The 23388-nt window shown below is 40.2% G+C and overlaps 1 protein-coding gene and 1 pseudogene across 8 annotated transcripts in view; one reads left to right on the top strand and one right to left on the bottom strand.

Moving 5' to 3' along the window:
- Positions 1 to 23388, bottom strand: part of CNTNAP3 (contactin associated protein family member 3) — a 218309-nt gene that overhangs the window by 127733 nt on the left and 67188 nt on the right. The window lies entirely within an intron of this gene.
- LOC144578199 (huntingtin pseudogene) lies at positions 12955 to 14257 on the top strand (annotated as a pseudogene).

Here is a 23388-nt window from a genome sequence, read left to right as displayed (position 1 = left end):
CTGAGTAAGCGCACCACTAGCAACTTCTTTATTCTCCAGGAAAAAGTAGAATGGTTTACCAGAGTTAGGAATTCCTAATACACATGGGGAGACAATAGGTCCCTAAAAGGTTTGAAAGGCTTTCAGTTTCTTCTGACTGTTACAGTAGTTAGTCAGACATAAGCAGAGCAAGACAGGACCCCCTGCCTGCCCCCAACAACCCTAGGAATGTCAGGCAACCAGCAGGTGAAGGTCAGGCAATTGTTACACCGTCTCTCTAAAATCATAATTGGTTGTAGTCAGTGTCAGGGAAGGCAGTCTCCCAACAGATAGAAACATCTGAAACTGGTGATCAGAAACTTCCCGATATGATCTCAGGAGCTGGGTGAGTGGCCTCAAGCCTGTGCACTAAGAGGCAAAATGGTGGAGTTTAACTGGTATATGACCTTCTAGGAACATGCATACAATTCCAATGAACACACTATGCATATGGCCCCTCCCAAGTGCTGACAGGCCACTGTGCACGTGGAATTGCAATGTATAAAACCCCAAGTCAAAGGTCAAACCGTGCACTTGAATCTCAGGCCGCTGACTTGGCCCTCTCCCAAGTGTACTTTAAAACTTTTTAATAAACATTCACTCCTGCTCTAAAACTTGCCTCAGTCTCTCCCTCTGCCTTAAGCTCCTCAGTTGGTTGAATTCCTTCTGCTGAGGTAGCAAGAACTGAAGGTGCAGGTGCTGCAGACCTGAACAGATTTGCCACTGCTAACATGACCACAGTAAAGGTGCTGGTGAAGTTGCATGTAACATCTCGGTGAGAGGCTTCACCTTTTCAGAACAGGCAGGGATCCCCTGACTGCAATTCCCAACCAATCCCCATAATTGGCAAACTTGTTTTTTAATGATGGGTGGCTTAATTTGTAAAATAGGCTAACTCTAGGATGAGACTATTTTTTATTGGCTAGTCACAAATGCCCTAAATACTTGAGCTCAGTTTGGCAATATTGCTATTTGTCTAGGGATGTTTTATGTGCTTAGGAAGCTAAAAATTTGCAGCAGAGTTACATTTTCTTCTTAATACATGTCAGGTGTCAGAGGCTATCAATAATTCAACCACATATTGAATCAGCATGAAACTTTAAGATGAGGAAAATTACTTTAAGTTCTCTTGAACAGCAAATGTCTAGAGAATATAGTAGGTGAATCTCTAAATCCTGAGAAATCCATTGCCACAAATACTGAAAGGTGCCATAGATAAATGTAAAGAGGAACCTGGACAAAAGTCTAATGCAGAAAAATATTCAGTTGACAAAGGTATTGTAATTAGTAGCAAGGTCAGGTAGCACAAGCACAGGTGCCAGAAGAATCCCAAACATATTTATTTCTATAAGATCTTGTACAAATCTATAAACAAGCCCACCTTCCCTTTCAAATTTTCCTTCTTTTTCACAGGTATAACAAAGTGAAATGCCCTTCATTACAGCTCATTTTCCTAATTAAAGCATGTATAAATTCTATTTCTTATAATTGAGCTATTTATTCCATGTTGAAAACTATCATTATAGGATTAATACATTTTACTACAATATTTGTTCCTGGGATTTAGAAAGATGGATGTACTTCTTGTGAACTTCTTGATCTCTTCCAGTACAAGGTGAGATTGCTACTCCCCCAGTCCCCATTGGTTTCAGAAGGCACATCTTTACCACATCAGGTGTTTTGCCTGCAAGGGCTCCAAAATCATTTCACCCAGAATACAGAGTGGGGTGGGGGTGGAGGTGGGGAATTAGTTTACACAGTGAGTCTCTTTCCAACAAGTAGTCAGGTACATCAGTAGACTAGATAAAAGCATGTTTCTTTAACAAAGGATCTACTTGCAGAATAATTTTAGAGCAGTAAGAACAGACAGAAGGTTCTTCAGAGATACCAAAACATTAAAACAAACAAACAAAAAAGGTCCGAAGAAATTACAGAATACATGGCTCCAGGGTTCAAAATAAAAATTAAGATGGGGAAAAGAAACAGACACATAAAGCTCTATGCTTCCCAACTCAAGTTTCCTCATTATGTCAATTTTGCACACTAATTTGCACCATTAGTCAATTACTTCTCATCTGGTTTCTCAGGAGAAGAGTCTCCTAGAGGAGATACTAAAGCTTCAGACTAAGGTTGAATCCATTGCATTGTCCTTAATCTCGTCGGCAGCCCCTATCCAAATATCCCAGTTTCTTACAATAGTGACATATCAACTTTCCATTAGAGCATTCCTTTATTTGTGGGTGGATCACAGTAAAGCCTGTCCCCTCCGTGAATAATTCTAATTGAGCAGCTAACACTGCAGTCTTTAGTTCTTCCCCACATTTTCCCAAGATGGATTGCTGACACCAACTGTCAGCCCTTACCATCCAACTAGTTTTTCCTGACAATTGCGGGCAGGGAAATTCCAGGCAAAGAAGGCTGCTATTTAAGGTAGAGGACCGGCCAGGCACGGTGGTTCACTTTGGAAGGCTGAGGCGGGCAAATCGTGAGGTCAGGAGAGTGAGACCATCCTGGCTAACATGATGAAACCTTGTCTCTATTAAAAATACCAAAAAATTAGCTGGGTGTGGTGGCACGCACCTGTGGTCCCAGCTACTTGGAAGCCTAAGGCAAGATAATCTCTTGAACTGGGAGGCGGAGGTTGCAGTGAGCCGAGATTGCGCCGCTGCACTCCAGCCTGGGCAACAGTGTAAAACTCCATCTCAAAAACAAAAAAGGTAGAAAGGTAGAAGACCAAGGATATATTCTGATCTTCTCTTTGATTGGGCCCGTAAAATTTAGAAACTGCTTCAGTGAACTGCTGATGAAAAGCAACAGGGGCACACCTGACTCTTGAGTGCATTATTGTAGCACTGCTAGAGGTCACCATACACAGACAGGCTCCAAAGACTGCCATTAGCAGTCTCTCACACTGGGTTATGGAAAGAGGTGAACGGCCAGTTTCCTGAGGCCACAGCATTTCCCTGATCAGGGGGTTATAATTTGGCCTCTATCACACCTGTTCTACTAGTTGAGCAAGTCAGCCAGAAGCAACACATCACACAGCAACCATTTTATATCCTCATGTGTATAGCTATATGTTGAAAAAATGCTGCAGAACACTTCCACAAATTTGTGTGAATCTTCCAAGAGCAATAGAAAAAAACTCTTAAAAGAAGTATATCAAGTTGGGGGAAGGCAATTTGGATTCCGGCATTTGTGTCACTGCAGTTGCAAAGGGATAGGGCCAATTTGGAGCATGACATGAAAAATAAGTTGGTTTGTATGGCACTGTAGTTTCAGTCCCTGTTATGCCACAGTAGTCTGACTCCTTTTTAATTCCATTTCTTCTAAGTTGTTAAGGCAACCAACCATTCAGCAACCCAAAACTTTTATTCTAGGATACAATCTCTTATCCAAATTCTCACTGACTCTTTGATCTTTCTTCTGAATCATTTATAGATTGTTAGTTATGTTTCTCATATTTAGTTTAGAGGGAATCATAGAGATGGAATCAGAACTAGGACATCCAATATCAGGATACTCTAATAAAGCTAACAATTTGCTCCTTCTAATGGGAATTCATCCCAGGTTTCCAGTTCATCTCAGGGACCATTACCTCCCTCCTCTGAGATCCCAGACTGAGTGAAGAATGGTGAAGAGATGCAGAGGAAACAGAAGGAATGACAGCAGAGAAGGAATCAGAAGCTAGAGGGAAAAAAGAGCTTTCAGTTTCTTACTCTATTCTTCCAATTTCTTAATTCATTCTTTTTGGTTATTCTTTTGTTTATTCCTGAATATTTCATCTCAGAAATATAGATAATCCATTGATTTGGGGATTTTCTTCCTTAAAATCTCCATGTATACAATAATTTGTCTACCTCAACAGAGACTTTCTCTGGCCATTGCAAAGCAGAATTTTCCTAAGTTCACCCATTCTAAACATAAAATAGTGAAATAAGCCTTCTAAGAGAGACACCCACCAGCAACTTTCTAAACTTCCCATACTTTTCTGCCATTAAAACCTATGCTAAATGATATAGGACCTGCGAGCTTGTATTACACATTTTGCTCAATAATAACTCCAAATTTTAGGAAGGGTTTGAAATTTTCCCCAGGAACCCAATCCTGCTGAGCCAAAGTAGATAATGGGAGACTTTTAAGCTAACAGTGGGGTCTCCTACCTAATCCAAGAGGCCACATTTTATGTTAAGTGTGTTTTATCACAATAAAATGAGTTTTTAAAAAGGAGACCAAGAATCTTCCCAAAAATTAACCCAACAGAAACACTCACTCAAGAAATCCCATGCTCATCACCAGATTGTTGGGGGAAAATCAATACCCAAAGAAACATGCCAATTCATAAATACAGAATTAGCTGATTTTATTATTGCACAAGACGAATACCCTGAATGTATACGAAATGTATACAAACAGGCAGCAAGTGGCTACAAAGCTGTAAAAAATATTCAGCTCCATTTATATGAATTAATGTTGCAGTTGTTACACATCCCACCTTTAAAGAGTCAGCATATGTTCAATTTGCTCTAGTAGTTATAGTGAGCTTACTCTGATGTTCTGTTTTACATTCTTCTGGAACAGGCTTGCTCTGGTGTTAAGTTCCTCAGAATTCTTTTTTGGGATCTATGGTTGTTCCAACAGGGCATTAGTACCTACAATTAGTCACACCTTTCAACATTCCTCAGCAAGGCTACATTGAACGTTCAGTTTCCCCATAGCATCATGAATCCTCTGGGTTCAGCTGGGTGTGCTTTTCATGTGAGCACCTACCTTCCCACAGCAATTATGCAAAAACCAAGCCTCTTAACAGCATACCTCTGTAAGTGACGTGATTATTTAAAATGACGTGACTGTTAATTAAAGTCATATTCATACAGAGCTTCTATTTGCTGAAAATTTAAAGATTAGTGGGGGTTTATGACTTTAAATGTCTCTCATTTGTTCTGAATGTAATAATTTGCTTAATTTTATCTATTTCTTAGAATTTACTTAATCAATTAGTACCATGTGTCTCAGTATGTAAAGAGTATTCTACTGACATTTTAGAGGAAACCAAATAGACCAGGAAATTAAAGGGATGCTTCAAGACTGTGAATATTGATGACAAAGAAGAAAGATAAGCAATGAGAAAAGGAGAAAAAAAAAAAAGCAAAAATTCGATGGACTGAAAAATAGAAGCACCAGAGGCAAATAGGCCTTATATTTAAGTAGGCTAGGTAATATGGGATTTCTACAGAACTTATTTTAAATACTGTTCTTACAGTCAGTCATTTCACCTGGCACAATATGCCTTTTGTACTAAAGGAAGACTGTTTCTTGCACTTTTACACTTTTGAGTTATAATAAATGTGCCATTGTTTCTTCAATAAATACAGCTGGCCCTCTGTATCGGAAGTCTCTACAAGGCGGACTGTGGAACTTAGGTATAAACAGATTCTGATATCTAAGGGGGTCCTGGAACCAATCCCTTGCAGAGAGGTGACTGTAAATGTTTTTGAGATTGAGAATATTAATCGTGCTTGCAATATGTGCTTAAAACGTAAATAAGGAAATGTGTTAACATCTACACTGACCATTAAATTTTGGTCGAATAGCATATGCTATTCATCTAAGTAATCTGAAGTAAGTTCAGATCACAAGAAAAAAAAGAAAATTTGTTAAAAGAACAAGACCTGTCTTGAACAAATACTCCATTTCACCAGTAACAACTGCAGTTACAATCTACTACAAATGACTTTAAATTGGCCCAAATGCCAGTTGCTGAAAATGTAATCATTTCCAAATCAGAAATGATGCATTTATCAACTAAATCTCAAATCAGTTATAATTCTCCTCAAATCTAGTTTTGAGAACTTCAGTTTGGGTTTTTCCTAAGAGAATGACTGTCAATTTCAACGCTGAGAAACAATCCAGAAAGAGTGAATACTAACTATCCCCATTCAAAATTTTCTTATCAAATTAAAATTTTAAAATATATTTTAGACTGTGTTAATAAATGTTTATTCTCACAGTTTTATTTTTTATTCAAAATAATGCTTAGCATTTATAAGAAGTATCGATTTTGCATCTAGAAAAAATATTAAACAAATCCAGCCCTAAATATTTGAATTTGTTGAAATCAAATGGTTAACCTGCACCAAATTGTGTTTTCAAGCTGTTTTGGAAGTTTTAGTAAAACAATTAAAATCTTTTCTTCGCATTTAAAAAAGTCAGCAATATTGCTAAACCAAAATGACAATAGCTGTGTCAAATCAACAATAAATTCAAGATGAATGCTTACTATGCATGAAAAGTTAAATGTTGAGCTGGAGACAAAAGAAAAATAAATGTATATCTGAAAAGCAAACTGAAATAAGCATGAGGCATTCTGTCCTTGCATCTGCCCTCTCAGGCATAGAGCACATCCTCAGGAATCCAGAAAGCTGAGACCCCATGATGACTAACTATCCCCAGGAGGTCAATTCCCTGAAAGATGTTCAGATGACTCCCAAAGGAAAAGAAAGAAAATGTACTCGACTAAGTAATTAAACAAATAAGTTCCCATTTTTAACATGTCAGTTTGTGTTTTATTATATGGAAATAAATGTGTTGCTTTTTCATTTGTCTCTATCAGTGCACGATTATAAGTCTATATTTTGAGGGAATTCTGTTTATTTCCTTTTATTGTTTGTTTTTAAATAGAGAATAACAAAGAAAAACAAAATATGTATTATATGCTTACAAGTCAGATAACTCTTGTTAACATACAAAATAAATGTACTAATCAACCAACAAAGTATAATCACACATACATTCTTGGTTAGAAAATTAAAATAAAGTTAAGTTAAAAAATGGTAGCCACTCTTTCACTGAGCCCCAATAGAAACCACTCTTGAAGGTTGTGATCATCTGTTCTTGGTCTGTATTTTCTTTCAGAACAGCTTGCTCATCTTTAGCCATGCTGTGTTGCTCTCCCACCATTTTCCCAAGGGTGTTGTGTAGCCACTGTCCCCCCATGGCAATCAGGCACACCAGTGACGAATAGGATAGGGGCAGCTTTGTACAGACCTTCCCCCTTGGCTCTGGGTCTACATGTGCTCCTGGTACTTCCTCCCTCCTGACCTGGGATCCTACTCTGGAATCTGAAGCTTGGGGACAGGTTCTCTCCAACTTAAGGGTGAGGGGCAGGGTTGTTTAATTAAATTATCCCATCTTGTGTCTGTGCCCTCAGGCAGCAGAGATCCTCGACAACCTGGTTCAACCCCTGAGAAAGCTGGCCTGGGCCCCTCACTGTATACCACCCTTCCCTCTCCTGCAGCTGTTTATCTTGCCCAGGAAAGGGAGTGGGGGAGAGAGGCGGGATGGGGGTGGGGGGCGGGGGGGGGGGAGAGAGAGAGACTCTCTCCACGCTTGAGTCCCTTTCTCTCTAGGTTTGAGTCTTCTGATTGATTTTTCTCTCATCTTCCCTCCTTTCAGTACAGAATCACCAAAATATCCTTTCATGATTTTTTTTTTTAAAACCAACTTTTCCTGATTGGTTCAGAATATGCTTCTACTCTGTGAAAGCTTTCGAATCTGCCAGGCGCAGTGGCTCACGCCTATAATCCCAGCATTTTGGGAGGCGGAGGCGGGTGGATCACGAGGTCAAGAGATCGAGACCATCCTGGTCAACAAGGTGAAACCCCGTCTCTACTAAAAATACAAAAATTAGCTGGGCATGGTGGTGCGCGCCTGTCCCAGCTACTCGGGAGCCTGAGGCAGGAGAATTGCTTGAACTCAGGAGGCAGAGGTTGTGGTGAGCCGAGATTGAGCCATTGCACTCTAGTCTGGGTAACAACAGCGAAACTCTGTCTCAAAAAAAAAGAAAAGAAAAGAAAAGAAAACTTTCGAATCACCTCTAAAAACTGCCTCCACCTTCTTTCCTCACCCCTACCTACATTGGGAGATTTTGTTTAATATCATGTCCTGCACCCCATACTTTGCATTCTTTTCTCCACAAGAGTGTCCGTGGACACTGGATTAGCAGCAATTCTAAATTGAAGCCATTGTGTCTCGACTCAGCTTCAAGCCACATGAATTCTGGATCTCCCACTGACGGCGATAATTGCTGTATAACTGCACTTTTCATTCACAGATGTCAAAACAAGGTTTGGCCAGGAAATGTGTCCAAATTTACTGTTCTAAATTTGAGAGAGAGGGTTTGATAAGATGAAAATATAGAACAAGACAGTGCTGAATTTTTTAAATTGTGATTTCCACAGAGTCCAAAATGTGTGTCTGCTCTATATTTGGGATAAAATACATAATTAACTTATACATAAATAACTCAGAGGCATTAATTCTATCTTTATTTAGCGCATGTCAGTATGAATAAACAAATAGTGACATTTATGCACCTTGCTTGCTACGCCTTCATTTTCCCACGTCTTCATGAAAATTAAATGCGATAAATGTAAAACATTTCAGACAGTGCTTCACATATAAGCATTTACTCAATGTATTTCCTCTCCTTTTTCTCCTTTTCTGTGTGAATTCTCTTTCCATTCCAAGTCTGGCTGGCTGAAGATTATTTTCAGAAAATAGGACTTGGAGCTATATAATGTCACCAAACTTGAATACCATTTGAAGAAAAATTTTCCTTTGCTATTTTAGGTAAAGCAATAGAATGATGTCTTTTTTTTTTGAGACGGAGTTTCGCTCTTGTTACCCAGGGTGGAGTGCAATGGTGTGATCTTGGCTCACCGCAACCTCCGCCTCCTGGGTTCAGGCAATTCTCCTGTCTCAGCCTCCCAAGTAGCTGGGTTTCAGGCACATGCCACCATGCCCAGCTAATTTTTTGTAATTTTTAGTAGAGGCGGGGTTTCACCATGTTAACCAGGATGGTCTCAATCTCTTGACCTCGTGATCCACCTGCCTCGGCCTCCCAAAGTGCTGGGATTACAGGTGTGAGCCACCGCGCCTGGCCTAGAATGATGTCTTGAAGCTGCTGGTGGATCGGGAAGCTTGTCTGATAGCCGGCAGGGGCAGCCGTGTCAGATGGATGGTCAGTTTGGGTGAATGGGGCCTGCCCAAACGCTCTGCCATTACTATTATCTCCCAGGAGCCCTGGCTGCATGATTCCTTTTTTTTCTAAATACAAGTCTCTTAGTAGACTTATTCTCCCTTACACATCTTTCCAAAGGGATTTTATGCCCTTCACAGTTACCTTTCTGCCATTTAACACTATAGCTTTAAAATAATTATTTGTATCGCTTATCCAAAATATATGTTGTTATTTCAATATCTTAAGCTCTGAACTCGCAGGTCTAAGACTGAAACCCACAGCCTACAGTGGCTCCTTCTAAAAGTGAATGATTGCATTCTGTTGCATCTTCACTTACAATTCACAGAGAGCATTTAGGCCCCACGATAATGGTTGAGGTACATGAAATATTACTGTTTAGAAATAAAAGGCCTCATATGGAGGGATAATGGTGGACAATGAGAAGCATTTGGGTGAATGGTTTATATAATAAAATAGCAAATTTTGTTCAGAGAATGATTTACTGGTACATATGGTGAGTTAATTTCAAAAGGAATCTGTTTTCTGCAAATACTTATTTTGAAGTTACGTGCTGAGGCTTATTAATCATTAACATGGCACAAAAGAATGCTGAAAAAAGCAGGCACATCTGGGTAGGTGTCAGGTGCTCTGCTTTAGTCTGCTGAGGCTGCCATAACAAAGTACTGTAGATGGGAGGCTTACATGATACACACTTATTCTTCCACAGCTCTGGAGGCCGGGAAGGCCAAGACAAGGGTGCCACATGAGGACTTTCTTCCTGTCTTGTGGACGATCGCCTTCCCACTGTGTCCTCACACTGCAGTGATTGATATATCTCTCTCTCTCCATTTACTTCTCCCTATTCCTCTTTCTTTAAGACCACTGTCCTACAGGATTAGGGTTCCATGCTTATGACTTTATTTAACCTTAATTACTTCCTGAAAGGCCCTGTCTTCAGATACAGCCACATTCAGGGTTAAGCTTCAACATATAAATTCTGGGGGAGCATAATTCTGTCCATACAGCACTCTATTTGAATGATTTTTCTAAGAAACATAGCTAAAAATACAAAAACTAAATACTGTGGCTATAAAAACAAAAATCAAAATCTGTTTCTCAGTGCAAACTTTCTAAAGTTAGGCTTAGGGAAGAATCACTTTTCCCATTAGTAATGGTCATTAATATTGGTTAATACTCTTGAAAACTAATCTTATCCAATTTGATTTCCTCAAGACAATTTTAAGATAAAATCTCATCCATTTTTAAACAATAAGCTAGAAGCAAATACATATAAGTGAAAAGCTAATTTAGCTTATATAAACTGAAAGGTAATATAAAATGTCTCTTGCTGATCAAAGTGGTATGTCTGTATTTTACTGATACATATGTGCCAGAAAAAAATATATATGCATTACATGTCTATCATGACTCTATATTTTCACGCCAAGCATGACGTTCACAGAGGCTAACTGCACTTTATATTTTTATACACTGTGATGTAACTCTCATCAAAATTAGGAAATAAATCCACTAAATCCTCAAGTCTGTACCAAGAATTCCAAATTGTTCTGAGAAATATTGCCTTTAGTTGATATTATCTTCAAATATCAGAATCTTCAGAGCTGTTTAACAATGTGTCTCGTAAGTGTGAGTAATTTTGATTCAAGTCTGAATCACCATGAAATGAAGCATGAGACCGCTGACTGTTCCACAGCAATGCAAAGACGATCTGGCTGCCTGAATCCAATCCACAGCCACAGCGTGGCTGACTAACCTACCGTGTTCCATTTCCCAGAAGCATGACCAGCAAAGAGGTTTTGAATGTACTTCTAAAATAATGCTGGCTCTGCTTTGGGGAAGTTTAAAAAAATTACAGATACATGGAAGAATCCTAATATACAATGTTACCTGGTAGAGAGAATGTTTTGAATGAAATGCGTAAGAACTGGCAACAATGCCCATCTCAGTGATGTGACACTACCTGTTGACTTCTTAACACGTTAGAAAATGGTGCCGGTGGATTATTTCTAGTGATCTTATTATTTCTGCTAGAGATGTAACCATAAACAACTGGCATGCATTTTTTCTTCTACTGCTATATGTCATCTGTCTATCTTTATATTTTTCTATACATAATCTACCTATTTTTCTATATGTATCTCTGCATCTATCCATCAGCTATACATAGTAACTTTCCTTCTTAGAATGAATCATATGGAACTTCCAAGCCTTCTTTCTCCTACTCCTGAATGCCTTCAGCACCTCTCTCCAGGAAAGAAAAATATGAAGCCACTGCTTCTGCTTTTCCCATACTCACTAATTTTAAACCTTTTACAATTTGACTTTCTTCCTCACAACTCTGATGCTGATGCTGCAATGAGCACCAGCACCACTCCAACAAGCCCGACACCTTTTCCTCAGTTCTCAGCCTCCAATGCCCTTGGTTTACAAGACCCCCAAAGCTCTGAGCACTCCCTGTCTGGTTCCATCTCCCACACCCTTCCCATGTGTTTGCTGATTGCCAGTCACAATGAACCTGTTTCTTCCCCTAAATCCCTCAGGCTGGTACCTGTTTCTGAGGCCTTGATCTTCCTGTCCCTTGTGTCATAATGTTCCTCTACCAGATCTTCTCCTTCTGGCTCCTTCTACCACTCAATTTTCAGACTGAATATCACTTCTTCAGTTTCACCTTCTCTGTTCCCGCCCGACTTAAGATAACTGTTCAAGACCCCATCCATTCACTCTACATCATGACTCCTTTTATAATTGCTGTTGCTTATAGTACTTCTCACGTTCAAGTATTATTTTATTTGAATAGTTGTTTATGGACCATCTCTCACCATTATCTTCTCTCACAGTATGCTCTGAACCCCCAGTGCCTAGCACAATGCCTGGTACCTTGTGGGTTATAAGAAAACATATGATAAAACTAAGGTTCATAAAATTGTAGCGATATCTTCCACCTTCGTCTCCCAGATGTGCTTATTAAACCAAATGAATATCTAACTGGAACTTCAGATGATTCAGAACTTACTCATTTCTAAACATTTCTCCCTATACCTCAGAATGCTTAGATGTCATAACTCTAAAGTACATTTTTGAGTTTTGAAATAAACACAAAAATTGTAATTCTGGGCTAAGCATGGTGGCTCACTCCTGTAATCCCAGCACTTTGGGAGCCTGAGGCAGGCAGATCACTTGAGGTCAGGAGATTGAGACCAGCCTGGCCAAAATAGTGAAACCCTGTCTCTACTAAAAATACAAAAATTAGTCAGGCATGGTGGTGCATACTTGTAGTCCCAGCTACTTGGGACACTGAGGCAGGAGAATCGCTTGAACCTGGGAGATGGAGGTTGCAGAGAGTTGAGGTCACGACACTGCATTCCACCTGGGTGACAGAATGAGACTCCATCTCAAAAAAAAAAAAAAAGTCAGAATTCTAGGATTTTGGAATCAAAGGGTCCTTGGGACCTCTTTACCCAAGCCTCCTCCTGGCTAGTTCCTCCCACCACAGTAATCCCATAGGGAGTTATTCTTTACCATGTTACAGATTAGCAAGTAAGCTCACAAAGATTCCTCCAGGCTGACTTCTGTGATTCAGTTTTCAGTTCAGACGCCACCTTTCAGTATGGCCTGCTCAGAGTTCAGCAGCTCATCTGACAGAGCTGGATTCTTGATCTGCCTAACCTCAGGTTCCTAACTATTTTAAGATAAAATCACTGAGAAGATCTTAGAAATGGTCTGATGCAGCCCTGTCCTTAAGACCTTTGTTTTGGGGACGCGTCCAATATGAACTGCAGCTTCGGTTCCGCTTCTACCCGAGGCCCAGAACCCCATTCATTGCTTGGGTGCTGAGCAGCACCGCGAGCCTGCCCGAGGCCTTCAGGGACTGCCCTGCCGGGGGAGAGACCACCATGGCGATCCTGGAAAAGCTGATGAAGGCCTTTGAGTCCCTCAAGTCCTTTCACCAGCAGCAGCAGTGGCTCAGCAGCAGCAGCAGCCGCCGCAGGCACAGCCTCTGCTGCCATAGCCGCCGCCGCCACCTCAGCCGCCGCCGCAGGCACAGCCTCTGCTGTGCAGCCCTCACCGCCGCCCCCACCGCCGCCCGGCCCAACTGTGGCTGAGGAGCCACTGCACCGACCAAAGAAAGAACTTTGAGCCACCAAGAAAGACCGTGTGAATCATTGTCTGACAATATGTGAAAACATAGTGGCGCAGTCTGTCAGAAATTCTCCAGAATTTCAGAAACTTCTGGGCATCGCTATGGAACTTTTTCTGCTGTGCAGTGATGACGCAGAGTCAGAAGTCAAGATGGTAGCTGACGAATGCCTCAATAAAGTTATCAAAGCTTTGATGAATTCTAATCTTCCAAGGTTACAGCTCGAGCTCTACAAGGAGATTAAAAAGAATCGTGCCCCTCGGAGTTTGCGTGCTGCCCTGTGGAGGTTTGCTGAGCTGGCTCACTTGGTTCGGCCTTAGAAATGCAGGCCTTACCTGGTGAACCTTCTGCTGTGCCTGACTCGAACAAGCAAGAGACCCGAGGAATCAGTCCAGGAGACCTTGGCTGCAGCTGTTCCCAAAATTATGACTTCTTTCGGCAATTTTACAAATGACAATGAAATTAAGGTTTTGTTAAAGGCTTTCATAGCGAACCTGAAGTCAAGCTCCCCTATCATTCGGCGGACAGCGGTTGGATCAGCAGTCAGCATCTGCCAGCACTCAAGAAGGATGCAGTATTTCTACAGCTGGCTGCTAAATGTGCCCTTAGGCTTACTGGTTCCTGTCGATGATGAACACTCCACCCTGCTGATTCTTGGCATGCTGCTCACCTTGAGGTATTTGGTGCCCTTGCTGCAGCAGCAGGTCAAGGACACAAGCCTGAAAGGCAGCTTCGGAGCGACACGGAAAGAAATGGAAGTGTCTCCCTCTGCAGAGCAGCTCGTCCAGGTTTATGAACTAATGTTACATCATACACAGCACCAAGACCACAACGTTGTGACGGGAGCCCTGGAGCTGTTGCAGCAGCTCTCCAGAACACCTCCACCGGAGCTTCTGCAAGCCCTGACCACCGCGGGGGGCATCAGGAAGCTCACCGAGGCTAAGGATGAGTCTGGTGGCCGAAGCTGTAGTGGGAGTATAGTGGAACTTATAGGCAAGTTATTAGCAAGGTCTACTCTTATAATTAACTTGGCAGTAGTACTAGTTACCCTCTATTGATGTGGGCCTGCCGTTTGCTAAGCAGTCTGTATTGCATCTTCCTTGTCAAAACTTAAAATACAAATTTCATCTTTATTTTATAAATAGGGGAATTAGGCTGTGTGGTGGCTCATGCCTGTAATTTAGTGCTTTGGAAGGATCACTTGTGCCCAGAAGTTTCAGACAGCTTGGCCAAGTGAGACCCTGTCTCTACAAAAAAAAAAAAAAAAATTAGCTGGGCTTGGTGGCACATGCCTGTAGTCCCAGCTGCTTTGGAGGCTGAGGTGGCAGGATTGCTTAAGCCCAAGAGGTTGAGGCTGCAGTGAGTCATGATGGCAGCACTACACTGCAGCCTGGTGACGGAGCAAGGTGCTATCTCAAAATAAATTTAAAAATAAAATAAATAGGAGAATTAAAGTTTAGAAGGTTAGGTAGCAAAATGAGGCCACACATTTAAAGCCCCTCCTTCTGATTCTTTCTCTGCCTTGGCTGCCCCCTGTTGCGTTTCAGGTGCAAAGAAATAAAAACAGTAGGGAAAGTAGTTCTAGGATCCTTGTGTTAATTTGCCAGAAATGGCATCTTCAAGTCGTCAGAGGGATCTGAGAGTTCCTTCCTATCCTGACTTCAGAAAATCCCTCTGTCCCCAGCTCTGTGTCTGTCTCCACTGCCCAGTCTGCTCCTCTCCATGGTCTTGGGGGCTGGGTCCTATCCCACCACGCAGTGTTGCCCTGGAGCAGTGAGCTTAGGGGGCCTCGACTTGCAGTCTTGCATGAGAGCTGCCTTTGGGAGCTGGAGTGGACCGGAATCCCTGAATCCCAGCCTCTTCCGCTGGGTCTAGTGCTTAGCAGGCTGTGGATAAGCTTTTGCTGACTCTAGCCTCTCCTAGTCCACTGCAGTGTGGTTGGTATAGGGCATGGTGTGTGCATCGTGGCCTTTCCTCACACCCTCCACGTTAGAGAAAATCTGAGTGAAATCTCATTGCTGCCTCTTGTGAACATAAATGTCTGCCAGAACCATGAGCAGGAAATGTTCATTTGCCTTGTTCTCTGTCCTTTGCACTGAAGAATCTTTTTGTCTAGGGAATGCACGCCTTACAAATAATGCATGGAGATACTCATTGCTAATGAAAAGTTACACTTGATTGTTAGTTGACTAAAAATCCTGAGATTTCTAATGCTTTTAATTTGGCCTTTAAAATAAAAATTATCTTAGCTTTTTTGACTTCTTAGGTCATATCTTTAAAACTATATATTTGAATATTAATGTAATTTTCATATTGAAATTAAAATATTGAACTGTGATGTTAAGTGCTTCCTATGGAAATACATTCACATTTTCCCTACCTTTAAAGTTGAATCAAGCTGTTTGAAGATTTTCACATTTCTTCTAGATCTTATCAGCTTGTTACTTTATCTGTCACTTTCTGTGATTTACAGCTGGAGGGGGTTCCTCATGCATCCCTGTCCTTTCAAGAAAACAAAAAGGTGATTATTTCAGAAATAAGAGTCTTGTATTGAATCCTATTGATTTTCTTGTATTTCTGTAATGTATTGGACTCTCTATACCTCTTCTCAGTAGAGTGATTATATGTGTGAATGTTGCTGCAGTCTGATAATCAAGCCTCAATAGTTCTGTAAGGTGGCTTTTAAAAATTGCTTTCATATCAGAATTGCTTTGTCATAAATTTTGAATGCATCATAAATTTCTAATGTTCAGGGGTTAGCAGACTTTTTCTGTAAAGGGACAGAGTATAAACCTCTTAGCTTTATGGGCCATATGATCTCTTTGGCAACCATTCAGCCCTGTGCTGTGGCAGGAATGCAGCTGTAGACAATACCTGGCCAGCTGTGTTCCAATAGAACTTTACTTACAGAAACAAGCAGGCTGTAGTTTGCCCATACCAGCCTTAGGGAATCTATTGCTATATTTTATGAAGGTAACTTACCTTCCCAGTGAATTTTGTTTAGTATTAGTCAGGAATATTATTAAATAGCTTCTTTTCCATCCTGGGCAGCATAGTGAGACCCGGTCTCTAACAAAACAAAACAAAAAACAGCCAGGCATGGTGGCATGGTGGCATGGTGGCCCATGACTGTAGTATCAGCTGCTGCTCAGGAGGCTGAGGCAAGAGAATTATTTGAGCCCAGGAATTTGAGGTCACAGTGAGCTATGATCATGCCACTGCACTCCAGCCTAGGCAACGGAGTGAGACCTGTGCCTTTTTTTTTTCCTTTGGTGTTCTTTCCCCCATTTACAGCTATGGACTTTAAACTGTTTTGTTATAGCTGGAAAATCCTTTTTTTAAAAGTGAAATCTGCCAATATTGTAAGACAGATGAAAGCAGAGTTGTGTTGGCTATAGCATTAGGGTAAAAGCGGTGGGGTGGCCTGAAGCCTCTCTTCTGGTGGCAACCTAGCTCTTGCACCTTCGAGGAAATTATCCTGGGGATGGCGCTATGGAACATATTTGCAAACCACTGATTTGGAGGCTAGGGATGGCTTTTGTTAATATCCGAATTCACCTTTTTGGCATTTTACTTGATTTCTCAAGGTAAATAACCTATTTTGTAATAGAGGTCCCTATTATTTAGTAGATAGGCCAAGTTGCTGTATTAATTTCATCTAGATTTTGGGTTTCCTTTGCTAATTTTTTTCACCTTTAATGTCACATCATTGTAAGCTTATGGAAGTTATCATACTTCTGACTTATTCTTTGAAGAGCAGAAATTAGAAATTTTCAGTAATTATTTTGATAGTGTCATTTAATAACATTCATATGTAATGTAGCCACAAAGATTTAATGAGTTCAGTTAAATAATATTAAGGCTATTGGTTTCATTTGTTCTCATTAATGTAATTCTGAAGATGAACAATAAAATGTATTTTAGAACTAAAAAGAAAGACCTTTGTTTTGTTGAAATCCACTGTTTGATACATTTTTATTACTTCTGTGCGGGGTCAGCTTCACGGGTGAGCAACCTGTGTGGTACCACAGGCTGAGCCCCAGGCTCAGAATGGCCCTGTCAGTGTTTGAGTTCATTTTTGGCTTTTGCCATCTTAAAATTATTCATAAATTTTGAGTGAGGGGACCACATTTTCATTTTGCATTGGACTAAGCCTCCACGATTTGAAGGGTCACATAGCTTGGGGCTTAATAATAAAGACTCTGGGACCACTTACTAAAGGTGGGTCTTTGGACAAAAATCCTTTGGTGACTCGGTTTCCTCATCTATAAAATCATTATAATACGATCTATTTCAGAGTGACAGTGTAAGGAAGAATGCCTGTCACACAGCATACACAAAGTGTTTATTATCATCATCATTTTTAATTACTTAAATTTTTATTGTTTTAGAGATAAGGTCTCATTCTGTCACCCAAATTGGAGTGCAGCAGCACAATCATAGCTCAGTGCAGCCTCGAACTATCCCTCTCGCATTAGCCTCCTGAGTAGCTGGGACTATAGGCACATGCCACTGTGCCCAGCTAATTAAAATTTTTTTGTTGTTGAGATGAGGTCTTGCTCTGTTGCCCTGGCTGGTCTAAAACTCCTGACCTCAGAGTTTGAGACCAGCCTGGCCAATATGGTGAAACCCTATCTCTACTAAAAATACAAATACAGGTGTGGTGGCATGCACCTGTAGTCCCTGCTATTTAGGAAGCTGAGGCAGGAGAATCGCTTGAGCCCAGGAGGTGGAGGTTTCAGTGAGCCAAGATTCCACCAATGCACTCCAGCCTGAGCGTTGCAGAGACACCGTCTCGAAAAACAAAACAAATAAAACACCTGACCTCAAGCACTCCCTCTACTTTGGTTGCTGAGAGCACTGAGACTACAGGCATGAGCCATGGCACTAGCCTATATATTTATGTACATAAATGTGTCTTTGTAAAAATTCAAATATCTAAATATATGGAGTAAAATGAGCATGCCACCTTTTGCCAATCTGTCCTCTCTCCTCCCTAGAATAACCAGATCAGTGAATGCACTTTGAGTTCTTTAACATTATATTCACATATATTTTATGTTTGTACAGTGCGCATTTTTTTCTCCAACTTCTATTTGCACTTAAATGATACATGTCATGGACATCTCTCCATTTCATGCATTTGGGTCTCACTAATTCTTTTTAAGATCTGCATAGTTTTGCATGGTATATATTTAACATGATTTTCCTGTTCTATATGGATAAACCTCTAGACACTAGAGAGATGCAAATTTTCGCTCTTATAAACAATGCTGCCATGAACATCCCAGCAAATATGAGGAAAATTTTCTCTTATCACTGTCTCAGGATAGCACTCAGCTGACCTCCATATCCATGGGTTCTGCATTCATGGATCCAACCGTGATTAAAAATAGTGGGGGGAAAATAAATGGCTGTGTCTTTGTTAAAAAAATGTTTGCACATGTTCTTCTTGTCATTATTCCTCAACAATATAGTATAATAACCATTTATACAGCATTTACATCAGATTAGGTATTATGAGTAATCTGGAGATGATTTAAGTATATAGGAGGCTGTACATAGGTTACATGCAAAACGACACCATTTTATATAAGGACTTGAGCATCCACGAATGTTGGTATCTTTGTTGGGGGACAGCTACTGGAATGAATCTCCCACAGATATCCAGGGATGACTGTATTTCTTTTCTTTATTTTTTGAGACTCAGTCTTGATCCATCACCCAGGCTAGAATGCGGTGGCATGATCTCAGCTCACTGCAACCTCCACCTCCTAGGTTCAAGTGATTCTCCTGCCTCAGTCTCCTGAGTAGCTGGGATTACAGGTGTGCACCAACACGCCTGGCTAATTTTTGTATTTTCAGTAAGGATAGGGTTTCACCATGTTGGTTAGGCTGGTCTCAAACTTCTGACCTTGTGATCTGTCTGCCTTGGCTTCCCAAAGTGCTGGGATTATAGACTTGAACCACCGTGCCTGGCCAGGGATGGCTGTATTTCTAATCCACAAGGTTGCTGACTACTGAGTAACTTCCTTTTCCCTGCATATGGAGGTGTATTTTAAGTATCCATTCAAATCGGTGACTGATGATAAGGCACCAAGTATTTTCCCCTAGGCCACAGAAACTAATTTCCAAAATAAATTTTTTTTAGCTAATTGATTTTTTGCTAGCTTTAGAGTAGCCCAAAGGAAATGGGATTATATTCTCAAATTTAAATCATCATTATCATCATAGTTTATGCTTTTGAGCACTCCCCACATAATCCCCTTTGCTAAGAGATGGCCACTATTTCATTGTCATGACAACCCATAATCATCTTGACCTAAATTTGTCTGAAATGCAAGATTGATTCCCAAGCTTATATAGAAATATTGATTTTATCTTTTCTTTTCTTTTCCTTTTTTTTGAGATGGAGTGTCTGTTGCCCAGGCTGGAGCGCAGTTGTGGGATCTTGGCTCACTGCAATCTCCTCCTCCCAGGGTCATGTGATTCTCCTGCCTTAACCTCCCGAGTAGCTGGGATTACAAGTGCCTGCTAGCACACCCGGCTAATTTTTGTATTTTTAGTATAGAAAGGGTTTCACCATGTTGTCCAGGCTGGTCTCTAACTACTAACCTCAGATGATCCACCTGCCTCATCCTCCTAAGTGCTGGGATTATAGGCGTGAGCCATTGCACCTGGCCTTGATTTTCATTACTTCTCTTTTAGACTATTTTATAGATTTTAGATTTGAGGCTTAAGAAAATTCCTTACTTAGTATAGTAGTGATATTTTCCTGTATTTTATTTAAAGCATAATAATATAAATTTTAGAAGCACAAACATATTTTATTGTATTCTTTATCTCTTTTATTTGTGAGATAAAAATAAAGATTTAATTTACAAATAAAAACATATTTTTAAACATAAGATAGCAGAAGCAATTATTTTAGGCTACCTAGGATATTTTTCAATTGGTTCCACAAGTCTGTAAGAATAAACACACACAATTTTCTATGGACAAATTTTAAAGTGTAATTTGAACTACCTCAGAAACACAGTACTCTCTCTTATCTGCAGTTTTGGTTTCCATAATTTCAGCTACCCATGGTTAATCATGGCCTGAAAATATTCAATGGAAAATTCCAGAAATAAACAATTCCTAAGTTTTAAATTCTCACCATCCTGAGAAGTATGATGAAATCGCATGTCACCCTGCTCCATCCCATGTGGGATGTGAATCATCCCTTTGTCCAGCATATCCATGCTTTATAAGCTACCCAACTATTTATTAGTCACTTAAATAGCCATCTGGGTTATCAGGTGGGTTGTCGTGGTATCCCAGTGCTTGTGTTCAAATCACTCTTATTTCACGTAATAACAGCCCCAAAGTGCACAAGCAGTGATGCTGGCATATTGCTACAATTTTCTATTTATGACTGGTTCTTGTCATTAATCTCTGACTATGCCTTATTCATAAAAACAACTTCATCACAGGTGTGTATAAGAAAAAAATAATATAGTATCCAGCAGGGATTTGGGGACTACTACAGTCACTTTCTTTCAAAGTATCACCTCCATTTCTCATATCTGAGGTGTCACCATCAAAATACTCATTGTTTTGGGCCTGGAAGCCTTTTAAAGTTCATTATTAAAGTTTAAATACCCTTATTGAAGTTGAAATCACCTTTTGTGGGGATTGTTTTCAGGTAGTGCCTTGTTCATTCATTTGCCCCAGATGTTTGTTAATCCAAAACACAGCAGACCCTGGACTAGGAAACAAGGAGCCTGGAGAGCTTACACCACTCCTCAGGACGACCGACCCAGATGGGGTCCGAAAAAGTTCAGATCGTTGAACAGGTGAACGACACAGAGAACTAGAAAAGACTACGTTGGCTCACTTCACCATTTTGCCCTGAGCTGGTTCTGTGGACTTAACAAAAAAGGAAAAGGATAAAGCCTGTGCCAGAAGAGGTTCAGGAGGTGAGGGTTTCTAAGATAGTATATGACTACAAAGTACAGCACTTTTCTCCAACTACATTTCAGAGAAAAATCCTGAGCAATAAAAAACCTTGAGCAAGCTGAAGGCAATAAAAATGTATTGGAGTGTGATAAAAAGGACATTTTGCCAATTTATAATTACACTCCTAACATATAAGCTGTTTCATACTTTACAAGTTGCACTTGCCAGGAGTCAGGTCTGTGGGTGTATGTAATCTTTCTTCTCTGTACTTCTGCGTAAGCCTATTTTTCTTAAAAATTTATAGCTGTGTGTGTAGTGACTCCAAATGAAAACAGTGAAAAAACATTGATTATTTTTCAACTCTAAATACTCACTTTAAACATAGCTGAAAAATGAAAGGATGTAATCCTCCTATTGGTCTCTTGTTGCTAAGAAGCATTTCTTTTGCAGATTTTGAGAATTATATTCATTGAAAAAGTCTTATACATATTTATGGCGTAATTCTTTTTATTGTGGTAAGAAACTTAACATGAGATCTATCATCTTAAACAATACAGTACCATTAACTATCAGCACAGTTTTGTACAGCAGATCTCTAGAACTTGTTTAACTGAAATTTATGCCCAAAGAGATAGCAAGTGTTGGCAACGATGTGAAAAAAAGGAAACACTTGTGCACTGTTGGTAGGAATGTGAATGGTGCAGCTGCAATGGAAAACATTATGGCAGACCCTCAAAAGATTAAAAATAGAACTAACATATGATCCAGCAATCTTACTTTTGGATATATATCCTTCCCAATATGAAATGAAGATCTTGAAGAAATATTAGCTCTCCCATGTTCACTGCAGCATTATTCACAACAGCCAAGATGAGGAAATAACATAAATGTCCTTTGATTGGTGTAATGGATAGAGAAAATCTGGTAGAATTTTTCAAATCACAAGCTGAGTTGGTCTAATAAGTCTTAACATTGGAATGTCATTTTCAGCTTGACACTCACACCTTGAAGATTCAATTAAATACAGAACAGCAATCTGCATCTTTAATTATCTCGGCGGGGCTCAGACTTTCCTGTCACTGAACTTTCTGCATGTCCTAAGTGCTGCGTGCAGCTTAGAAGTCCCGTAGGAGCCTGTCCTCTGGGATTCCCTATTCCAAGTCGGAGCAACTGGGAGAGCGACAGGGGCCACAGGAACTGTCTGACAGAGTCCTGCATCTGCAGGACAGCCATGAGGCAGATGGAGGGCAGTCAGAATTCTCTGCTGCTCTCATTTCCCACAGGCAGTGCTGTGGGCTCACTTTGCAAACCACACAAGGACTATCCTGTGAGAAACTGCCAGTAGAAAACAGTGCCACCCTGAGAAACCAGGAATTTCCAGAATCTTTCTGTCCACATGCTACCTACTTATAAACAGAGGGAAGCAGTGCCGGATTTTGTGGTGAGGGCAGGATTGAGAAGAATGGTTTTTAAATTAAAAGATCTAATAAAACCACAGTTCAAGACCTTTCACAATTCCAGGTATGATACAAATCACTTATCCTCCTTGAATTTCCGAACTTCATTTGCAAAATGGAGGTAATGATGATTATTCCGAGGATCTTATCTGAGGGAAGGTGTATAGATATGAGTAAACATAATGCACTGTGGAAAAGTCAAATGATTTCCACTTCAAATACACTTTAGGATGAAGCAAGGTTGAAAGAATATAAGAAGGAAGACAAGGTTTGTTTTTGTTTCTTGGTTCTTGCTCAAATAAATTCACCAAGGAGTTTGAAAGGTGATAGCAGCTGAGTGTTTCATAGCCAATATGCCTACAGATACCGTAGAAACCACATGGCAAAATGCAAATTTTAAAATATGTTCCATTCTTTTTAACTTTCAGTAAGCCTAATGGATTTCAAAATTACACTAAAACTGTCCCAGAGTTAAATGTTATTTTTTTCACTCTGGAAAAGGAAAATTAGCTTGAGGAATAGAATATAAAAAAATAAGTAATATTGGAAGAAAATTATGGGGGTGGCTCTAACTATATATACTTTGAAAAATCAAGATGTTTTCCTACTCCGCCTTTCTGAAGAGTTGTGTCTGGTCCTACCCAAGTCTGCAGAGGGTCAGTTTTCTGTTCATTGACTCACAGCAGCTCGCAATCCTTCTCAGTTCCTACTGCTAATTTTATTCATTTTACCCCAGAGTAGCATTTCTTCCTCACAGTGTCATCAACGTAAGCCACAGTTCAGTCCTCTTA

Source organism: Callithrix jacchus, chromosome 1 (assembly GCF_049354715.1).
Source record: "Callithrix jacchus isolate 240 chromosome 1, calJac240_pri, whole genome shotgun sequence".
Lineage (NCBI taxonomy): Eukaryota > Metazoa > Chordata > Mammalia > Primates > Cebidae > Callithrix > Callithrix jacchus.
Note: the sequence above shows the minus strand (reverse complement) of the source record. Positions and strands in the feature narration are given on the sequence as shown.